Raw genomic sequence first — 10,316 nt, forward strand, 5'->3', positions numbered from 1 at the left:
TCTAAACAGATCAGTTTCCTGGAGACGCAGAGTAACAGGCTGCCTGGTGTAGGAGTTAGAAAACCTGGGTTCAGATTTCTGGTGTTGCTTCCATCACTGATGAACTGCGTGTCCTTTGGCAAATCCTTCAGTAACTCCCCTTGAGTAAAAATGAAGGGGTTGAATCAAGAGGCACACAGATTTCATTCATTCATTCATTCATTCATTTATTTATTTTAAGATTTTGCTTATTTATTTGACAGAGAGAGACACAGTGAGAGAGGGAACACAAGCAGGGGGAGAGGGAGAGGGAGAAGCAGGCTTCCTGCGGAGCAGGGAGCCCGTTGCGGGGCTTGATCCCAGGACTCTGGGATCATGACCCAAGCCGAAGGCAGACACTTAATGACTGAGCCACCCAGGCGCCCCGGCACACAGATTTTAATAGCCTGAAAGAAGGAACCGAAATTGCCGAGATTAAATTTGAAACAACTGGTCGTGGAGGTAGATGCTGGGAGAGAGCCGGCATTGCTGTTCCTATAGAAAGTGTTTCAGTTGCCTGTGGCTATGAAACAAGAGCGAGCTGCGAAGGCTGGTTAGCTTATCATCACAGGCCCGTTGATAGAAGCTCAGCGTTCAGTATAAGGCAGGTTAGAGTCTTGCTGTGCTCTGCTCAAGCTATGGCGTCTCCTGCCTCCAGGCATGTCTGCCCCCAGGCCTCTCTCCAACCTGCAATCAGAGGGATTATTCTTAAAATCTACATTTGATTGTGTTGCTCTCCTGCTTACCGGCCTTGGAGAGCTCCCTAATGCCCTCAGAATAGTCTCATGCATCATCCTTCACCATCTGGCCCCTGTTGCCCTCTCAAACCTACCTCCAGTCCGCCACAACCTGGAATCTAGTAGTTCCAAACCACGGGCTGTTCCCAGACCTGGGCTTCCTCTTTCCTCTAGAATGCAGTTTCGAACACACGCACACGCATGCGGCACACGCATGCACACACACAAGTGTGCACCCTGCCACCTGTCAGCTGCTCCATCCTCTGAGCTTTCAGAGCCCCTCGTCCCCCCATCCGTGCTGACCCCAGCATAGTGCTTCCCACACCATATAGCCACCGTCTGAAGGTACTCCATCCACCCGTTCCAAGACAGCCCCTCAAGACAGGTATTGTGCTTTGCCTGTCACACTCAACGTGTACTATCTTTCCGGTAGGCACTCGGTAAATATTTGTAGAACCCGTGGAAGGCAAGGGGAACAAGTGCATTCAGAGAAGAGGGAAAAGGGCGGTGAGGGCTGTGGAAATGAGGGAGAAGAGAGTATCAGGGGTGGCATGATCACTCACCTTTCTGTCAAGGGCTGCCATGGGCAAGTGGGACATGGTTTACTCTAGCCAGTCCAGAGGGGAGAATTCGCCTCTGGCGGGAGGGACACAGACACAGTGCAATCTACGAAGCAGCTTGGGAGAACGCTATGGCACGCTACCTGTGGATGACTTTGCAGAGAAGGGATAGCTTCCTGGTGGCCTAGAGAGTTCCCTGGCCCAGAAGGGCCCCAGCACCATCCCAGGAGTATGATTTTTTAAAAATTTTTTAATTTATTTTTGTTTATTTGACAGAGAGAGAGGTAGAGGGAGAGAGCACAAGCAGGGGGAGTGGCAGGCAGGCAGAGAGAGAGGGAGAAGCAGGCTCTCGGCTGAGCAGGGAGCCCGATGCGGGGCTCGATCTCAGGACCCTGGGATCATGACCTGAGCCGAAGGCAGCCGCCTAACCGACTGAGCCACCCAGGTGCCCCTTTCCCAGGAGTATGATTAGAAGGATTCTTGGGTTGAGTGAGACGTTCATCCTGTTAATTCGGAAGGTCCTTCAGAGCATGGATTCGAAGATCTGCAGGTCCCAATAGCTCTGAAAGTCTGTGATGATCTCATCTAGGCCACAACACCACACAATTTAGAAAACTGAGCGGGCATTCTAATTTCTGATTCTAATTTCACTTCCTTAGCAGCTTCAGAGTATTCTACCTATTCCAAATCCAGCCACAATGCTTGGTCCACTCAACTGTTCCCTTGGGGAAAGAACTAGGGAGCCAGAGAAGTCATATAACCTGTCCCAGTTTTTGTAGGTAATAATAAGAAGCAGGATCTTAAGGAAACAGGACTCTGGGTTCCAGCCGTTAAAGCAGATGGCTTTCCCGGGGGACTGGTGATATTTCATGTTTCTCACCATTTTGCCTTCAGTTCCTATCTGAAGTGCAAGACCACAACCATGGCACGGTGGCGGTAGGGATGGCCCTCGGACTAGATTGTGTGTGTGACCTCAGACAAGTCACTTCCTCTTTCTGTGACTGGGTTTCCTCATCTATACAATGGACATAAAAGCAGACTTAACCTTGTAAGGATAAGATGGAAATACAGTACGCGGATATATGACGTATTCAATAAACATGGCCTAGTGTTGCTCATGCTGGGTGAGGGCAGGACTTGGGAACACGGAGTCCAGGGCTAAAGGGGTAGTGCGGGTGCCTCCAGCTGTTCTCCAAGCAGCCTCAGAAGTTCCTCAGAGCTTCCCCTGAGAGCCGGGCCTGGGTGGAAGGGGCGGGAGAGGACAACCATCAGTGCAGAAGAACCAAAATGGACATCCTGCCTTTGGTGGTCCTGAAACAACTTGTTAACTCTCTAGAAAACCGAGGGCAGGCCAGGGCAGGGTGGGGGTGGCACCCACAGCCTCCTGTCCCCCCTCCCTCCCTCCCCAATAATTCCCTGCGTATGGGTAGTCTTCCCACCAAGTGGAAGTTGGACACATCGATGATAAGCTTTTGAATCAGCAGTTTCTTTTTCTGAAGACAATTTCTCGTTCTCTGAGTTCCTACCCTCTGACGTGCTTACAGGGATGTTGCCAGGATCCATGCCATCGTCCTGTGTGTGGAGCACCCGCCCACCTGACGCCTGGCCGAGGGACGCAGTCAGCAAGGGGCACCACAGTGGCAACAAAAATACATTTGACTCTGATCTTCCTCCTCAGAAAGTCACCAGAATTCCAAGACCACTGAGGGCACAGCCCAGCTTTTTTGCCTGACAGAGTCCAGGAGCCTCACGCAGTTTTTAGCCACCATCCAAGTTTTCCTGAGGCTGGAGTCAGAGCCCCACTGGACTCCACCTCAGGGTGGCCTGTGTCAGCCACCACTGCCTCTGCCATTGTTGAAGTCACATGTCCTTTCTGGTGGTCCCCACCTGTGACCAGGGTCACGGCTCTTCTGTTAGATGCCTCAAGGGGTTCTTGCTGTTTCAACTCAGAATCTTCTTCAAGGACTTGGGATTGATTCCCAGTGGAGCCAGGGCGAGGGACAGTTAACACCCCCCCCCCCAGTATCTTGCTCAAAAGCCTTTGTCCTTCCTTTCTTGTAAGCCTGGATAGTGTAATAACTCATCACTGTCTCAGGATGAAGTCCCGCCTCCCCCCAGGGCCCTCCCCAGGGAAGAGATGGGAGGCACGTTGCCTCTGCCTCTTTCTTGGTTTTGGAGTTTTATCTGACATCCTGCAGCTCAGCTGCATTCCCAACACTCTGATCACATAACTCCTGGTGGCCCTCGAGGTGGGCAGGGCTCCTGAGGGGACTCTGCTGATGGGGACCCTCAATCCACAGATGTGGAGTTGCTTCAGCCCTCCTGCACCAGGGGATTTCCCCAAACCCGAGGGAGTGTGATTACGAGGAAAGAATCAGAAATTTCCTTTTCATAATTCACAAAAAAGAAGAAACTCTTAATGTTGGTTTGGCCCATTCTGGCTCCTAGCAGGGTTAAACTCAAACAATAATTATACCAAGGAAGAAAGGAAGAAAGGAAGGAAAGAAGGAAAGAAAGAAAGAAGAAAGAGGGGGGAGGGGGGAGGGAGAGAGGGAGGAAGGAAGGAAGGAAGGAAGGAAGGAAGAAAACCACCACCTCCCAGAGACTGAAATGCTAAAACACCCCCTTATAGGTTGTAGGGTTTTTTGGTTTTAAATTTTTTCTGGTGTTTGTTTTTGTTGCGTGTGTGTTGGTTGGTTTGCTTTTTCCCTAACGGCCATACCAATTCATTTGTGGCGCAATGTGAGCCCTTTGCCTACAGTGTCCTTGAGGAGAATCAGAGGGAAGATGGTAGCCTGCCTGGGCTCTTGCCCATCCAGTGAAATCCTCTCTGCCTGAGTTCTTATCCACCCCATCTCCCTCTCTCCCTCTCCCGACCCACCTCTCTCTCTCTCTTTCTCACACACACACACACACACACACACACACACACTCATCCCTACGCACATATCTCATTTGAAGCCATAATCACCTGTGTCCGACTTGGCTCCTAGGAGTGCAGAGGAAGCCCTGGGTATGCAATACCATAGACGTATTTTCCCCAAGAGATGCTTATGCCGCAATCCAGACATTCTCATGCTCTGCCTTTTAATTAGTTTAGGGAGTTGTAACCTCACAGTGTGGGTGAGCTTCCCAGCTGGGCTCTTTGGGAAGTTACATGGTCTGCCCACCTCTGTGTCCTCCCCTGGTGTAGGAAATTACAGAGCCAGCTCTCTCTGCTTGTCTTGGAAGTGTGTGTGCTGACCTTACCCCACAGAGCCCGGGACACTCCAGGGCCTTGGGGACCTGTGGTAACTCTCAGGTCTCACATCTTGCAGCCTGCTGGCCATGAGCAGGGCAGGAACGGATGGCCTTGGAGCTAAAAGAAATGGTTTTCATCTGTGGCTGTTCAGTCCCTTTGGGTGACCTACTGTAGCCCCCCTGGGAACCAGAGGAGAGATTTTATGGCTCAAGGGGAACCTGCATCTCTTCCATAAAGGGCCCCATTCTGGAGGCTGCCAGACACCTTATCCCCATGAAAGGGGAGTCCCCGAAGAGCCCTTCCGGCCTTCCTTCCTCCGAAGCTGCCCTATCTGTACATCCCCACAGGGGCCCCAGGATGGGGCATGGCTGACAGCAAATCTCTCATAGCTGCTGACTTTTTAATTTAAACACAGCCCCCTCTTATTTTGTGTATGCATTCTTCCTTGGGGTGACCAATCACACTTTTGGTTCTAGTTTTAACTTCTCCACTTTACCAAAGCTCGGCATTATCTCCCTCTTTAAATATGGAGATGTGTGTGTGATGATGTTTTTCCTGGCATTCTCCCACAGATACTTGTCCAGCTCGGCTCGAAGTAGCCAGCCTGTCTCATTTGCTCCTGTGGACTGTGTTAGCTTTGTACACCACACTTCTCAGGCTGAAACCCACCAGGGTGCAATTTGCTTTCTTCACTTATCTCATCCTTTGGCATGGATTCCACTACGGGTTGCCTCCTATCTGCATACCTGCTTTTTGGGCGGCCGTCCACAGCCCTCCTGCCTCTCTCAGTCTCTTGGGTAGGGCGTCACCAGCCTCTCTCCTCGGCACTTGGCTTCTCCCCGAGGGTTTCTCTCTGCAAATAAGGTCATTAATCACCGCCCTGGCCACTGACTCTGATATTATGGCCTTGCGGGAAGCTCCTTGCTCACCACCTGGTCCCACTGGGCACAATGATGGTCACTGAGTATGTCTCAGCAAAGCCTAAAAGGCGTGAGCCCCGCAACGTCCCTGCCCCCAGACTAAGAGCTCAAAAGGGCTTGGGACTCCTTGACAGATGGTGTTTTCCACACCTAGCAATAGGTACTTTTGTAACCTCTAATTTCAGATGATCTGCCTAATTGAAATGTTGAATTGGATGTTATGTATTTTTTCAAAATAGCGGAGTAAATCAAACTTTCTATAGATTTTTTTCACTTAATTTCTTAAAGGAGTGATACATTCACACGGTTCCACTCCCCCAAAGTAGCAACTCTTATACACAAAAATTCTTTCTCCCAACCTCGTCTTCCTTCTGCCCAGTTTCTACCCTGAGTGCTTGGTTTCTTGTAGATCTTAGTTCTTGTTGGATCTGGATAATCTTGTGCCAGATTCGGAATCATTCAACTGCCTCAAAAACAATGACTTGCTGGCTAGTTAAATAGAAAAGGAGGCCTCTTTCACTCTGTCACCCATTTACCATTTAGGATTCAGCTACCTGCCCCTCCCCCACCCCGTGGCTATATGAATTCTGTCCTAAGGTCTTTCTCTTTCTCTATTTCTGCAACATAGCCTTTGTAGTACTGTGAATTTTTTCTCCGCCATCTTTGTCTAAGCGTCTTTGTTTCAGTGTCTCAAAGCTTAAAGCAAATTCCATTACTTGGGAGCTTAGTAAATTGGCTCCCAGTTAATCAGATAAGCACTAGAAAAATTCCCTGGAAATCTCCAGCAGATAGACATGAAAGATCCAGGACAATTGGTTTATCATGACAGGATTCCAGCTGACACCATCCAAATGGAGGAGCCCCTGTGGTTACCTAAGTAATGAAGAGGGCTCCAAGAAGGAGGGGAGCCGGGAGGGAAGTGTGGGAAGGCAGACGTGCTCTTCTGGGCACCGAAGGCTGGGCTTCCTCTGGGCAGGAGTCAGCCGACCAGGTAGCAGGAGCGGCCAACATTCCTACAGTCAGAGAATTTGACGGTGCAGATAAACCTTTAGAGAGTTAGGGCCGCCCACTTCCTGGCACACTCACCTCCGGCTGAGGCTGGAAGGGCAGCTGACAGCCCCGTCATTATCGGGACCATCTCTGGGACGGCCCAGGGCAGTCACTCTCTCCTGCGCGTGCACACACACACACCTACTGCCACCTAATACATTTGTCCCAACTTTTCACTTCTCTGAAGTGCTTTCAAGTCACTGCCCCACATGGTTCCACATGGTTCTGCATTGGTCAGGAGGAGTCACCCGTGCAGTTTGATGGCTCGGCTCCCTCGGTGTCAACTTTCTCTGTGTTTGACCTGCTGCCCCACAGATCTCTGACCCGGTGCTGCATTTAAAGATGCCTCCTGGTGATCACAGACGTGACCCCAGGTACCACAAGATTCAGAATGCTTAAGAACGGGGAAGATTGCTGGGGTCTCATGGAAGCATTAACTTTCATTCATGAATCTGTAAAAACTGGCATTCTTATATGGTGTATACGATTTACGTAGTAATATTAAATATTGAATTAACAAGGAGATGTCCCTCCAAGCCACACCCAGCGGAAGTGGGTTATTGCACTTTACACCAGGGACAGACGAAGGGAAAGCAAGTACTTGCCTTGGGTTAAATTACCTGGTCTCTAATTAGGAGCTGGGAGGAGGCAGCAATGACCCCCTCCCCAAGGACTCGCTCCTGGGGTGTCCATTCTAGCTCATGCCTGACGTTAGGGAGATTGTCCAGCCTCTGAGCAGGAACACCCCGGAGCTGCATGGCTTACGGGTGAGTCCCTCTGAGATAGGAGGTGCAACCCCACAGGTGGGCCACCTCCCCTGAGGGTTGTGGGGTGGAGTCCCAGAGGTTGGGACTGTAGAAGAAAGACTGGGTCTGTGGATAAAGAGGAGGGATGAGGCCTGAGAGGTGCTGAGTGGGAGGCCGATGGCATCCATATTTGGGAATCATCACATCATGCAACAAGAAAACATGGGAGCCTGGTGGTGTGGGTGGATTGAGAAGAAGAAAGGCTAAGGATGAGCCCCAGGCAGCTGTCCAGAAGTAAGAGGCCAGGATTCTGTGGGCAGGGTGCAGCTAGGGCGGTAGTGTTGCTCTGGGGCTTGGGCCTATGTCCAAGGGGTGAAGACGTAACTGCTGTGGGTGGGGTGTTCTGGGGGGAGTGCAGGGGCTGTCGGAGCGATGCAGGGGACGGGTGCCTGACTGAAGCATGGTCAGCAGCCTTCGTGACCTAGTCGATGTTCTCAGCCCTGCCTGCGGACTGCCAGTGGTGTGTGGTGAGCAGGAGGAAATGAATGTGGACTGCCAGTGGAACTTTCCAGATCCACATGTGAACCATGGGTCAGTGATCTGGTGGATGGGTGATGTGTGGTCCAAGGGACTGTCCTTGGTGGGCAGAGTCCCAGTGGGCAGTAGAGACGGGTGGAGTGTGTGGTGTGCCTGAGCCCAGAGCTACTCCTACCAGCTGGTTGTGCCCATCTCTCCCCAACTCCGAATTCAGGGAGGCCATGGTCACACCTGAAATGGGCCATGGTGGGAGGACTGACACCACGGAGACTGGCAAATGTGAGCTATCAGGGCTTTATTTTGCGGAGATCCAGTTGTTAAACCTTTAGCAGCACACCACTGGGGGCTGGGGAGGAAAGGGTGCCTGTTGGCAAGTGGAAAACGATGAGTTTAAAATGAGGGGCCTGGGGGTGCCTGGGTGGCTCAGTCGTTAAGCGTCTGCCTTCGGCTCAGGCCATGATCCCAGGGTCCTGGGATGGAGCCCCGCATCGGGCTCCCTGCTCAGCGGGAAGCCTGCTTCTCCCTCCCCAACTCCCCCTGCTTGTGTTCCTGCTCTCACTGTATCTCTCTCTGTCAAATAAATAAATAAAATCTTAAAAATAAATAAATAAATAAAATGAGGGGCCTGGAGCACTAAGGAGTTTGGACTTTATCTGGAGAGCGGTGGAGAGCCATTGAGAAGCAGTATAATTATAGTGCATTACTTGAGAGGGTGGTGTCTGTAACCCTGTTTGCCTGGGTTCACATGCTGGCTCTGCCACTTACTGGTTGTGTGATCTTGGGCAGGTTACTTAACCTCTCTGGGCCTTGGTTTCCTCATCTGTGAAATGGGAGAAATAACGCCTGCTTCGTGGAGTTACTGTGAGCGTTACACGAGTTCTCCAGGTAGAGCACTTAGAGCCTGACATGCCGTGAGCATTCAGTAAGTGTTAGCTATTATAGAAACATTCAGACCAGTAGGTGACATGATCATATCTGTCTTTTGGAACAAATACTTTGGCGTGGAGAACAGATTGAAAGGAGCAAGACAAAAGGCAGGAAGAACAAAAAAGGAGCCGTAATTAGACCAGGGATGGTGGGAGCCTGAAAAGGTGGAGGGAAGAGAAGAGGTTTGGGGCCGCACAGGTGGGATGGAGAGGGCTGGGAACACAATGCAGGAGATGAAGAGAGAGGAAGAGAAGTTGCACGGGGCAGGGGTGATCAGGAAAGCGTTGGAGAAAGGGGTGGATGTCAGGCTGGGTCCTGAAGGGGTATCTCAACAGAGAAGAGGGAGGAAGACCTGATGGGAAGAAGCAGTGTGAGAAGAGAACCAGGGTTTTTCAGAGAGTGTTGGCATTCGTGGGTTTTCAATAAACATTTGTCATTTGATTTTTTAAATGTTTAATTGATGCAGCTGGAATGAAAACTGAAGAAAACACAGTAGGCTTGAAAAGAACAAAAATTACCCGTAAGGTTCCTGTGGCGCTCTGTACCTCTAGCACCCACAGAAGCCACTTGGTGACAGGCCCAGGCGCCATCCCTGACCTAGCCAGCATGCAGCCTTCCAGCCAAGAGCCCCTTGCCCCTACTGGGTGCCCACGTGGGGGTGGGGCTTAGGAATTAGCCAAACACTGGAGGGTTAAACCTCTTGGTCTTTCACAAGGGGGAGAGAGCTCTTTCCCGTCTACACTGCACCCGGCTTTTGGAGCCTTCTTGTTGTCACAATGGCTCTTTGTTGGTGGCAAAGTCTCTTTCAACCAGTGGGGCAATATTTCATCACCCTTGCCACACTTTGAGCACTGTTGCCAGGGGCTAGCTAACTGTGTCACAGGCTTCACGTTGCATCAGCCTGTCCTCTGTGAGATTAGTTTGGGGAATGATGACAAGCTGGTGTTATATCCAATTCTGCATAGTCACCTAGGGGAGAGATAATGGGGTGTGCTCTTGGCTGGGGCATGCAAGCCCGGAACCTTCCACAGTTCACCTGCCGCAACCAAGCACTCTCCTACCTGGCCAGGAGACGGGTTGGCAGCGGCAAAGTGCAGGACTTTTCTCCCATTCTGTTCTCACACAGCCTGTCCTCAGCCGCCATCCACTGTCCCTCCTGCCAAATGAGATGGAAAAATAAAGATGTGGCAATGGTGCCAAGTGGGTGAACAGAGAGCTGGGAGCCAAAGTGGACCAGATTAAATGACTTAGTGAATTCAGCTTATTTGGAGGAAGAAGATAAATACATATAAGATAAAAAGCTAGGCAGAGGGGCACCTGGGTGCCTCAGGCATTTGAGCGTCTGACTCTTGGTTTCAACTCAGGTCATGATTTGGGTCATGGGATCGAACCCCCTGTCGGGCTCCGTGCTCAGCAGGGAGTCTGCTTGAGATTCTCTCTCCCTCTCCCCCTACTCATGTGTTCTCTCTCTCTCTAGCTCTCTAAAATAAATAAATATATCTTAAAAAAATAAAAAAAGATAGGCAGACATTGCTCCTGGCTTTGGTCGGTATTTCTCAAAACACTTCTCAGATATTCTC

At 50.8% G+C, this 10,316-nt stretch overlaps 1 long non-coding RNA gene across 2 annotated transcripts; it reads right to left on the bottom strand.

Moving 5' to 3' along the window:
• Positions 1-232: 232 nt before the first annotated feature.
• Positions 233-9,889, bottom strand: LOC141373356 (uncharacterized). 2 transcript variants are annotated; one of them, XR_012379252.1, is made up of 4 exons: positions 9,798-9,889; positions 6,350-6,489; positions 5,303-5,409; positions 233-705 (listed from the first exon to the last, which is right to left on the bottom strand). It is a non-coding gene; the product is annotated as an uncharacterized lncRNA (long non-coding RNA). The 2 variants fall into 2 exon arrangements; XR_012379253.1 differs by lacking the exons at positions 6,350-6,489; positions 9,798-9,889 and adding an exon at positions 6,563-6,689.
• Between the last annotated feature and the right edge of the window lie 427 nt (positions 9,890-10,316).

This window comes from Callorhinus ursinus, unplaced genomic scaffold (assembly GCF_003265705.2).
Source record: "Callorhinus ursinus isolate GAN/ISIS: 27379988/994484 unplaced genomic scaffold, GSC_fseal_2.0 scaffold9, whole genome shotgun sequence".
NCBI classification, from domain to species: domain Eukaryota; kingdom Metazoa; phylum Chordata; class Mammalia; order Carnivora; family Otariidae; genus Callorhinus; species Callorhinus ursinus.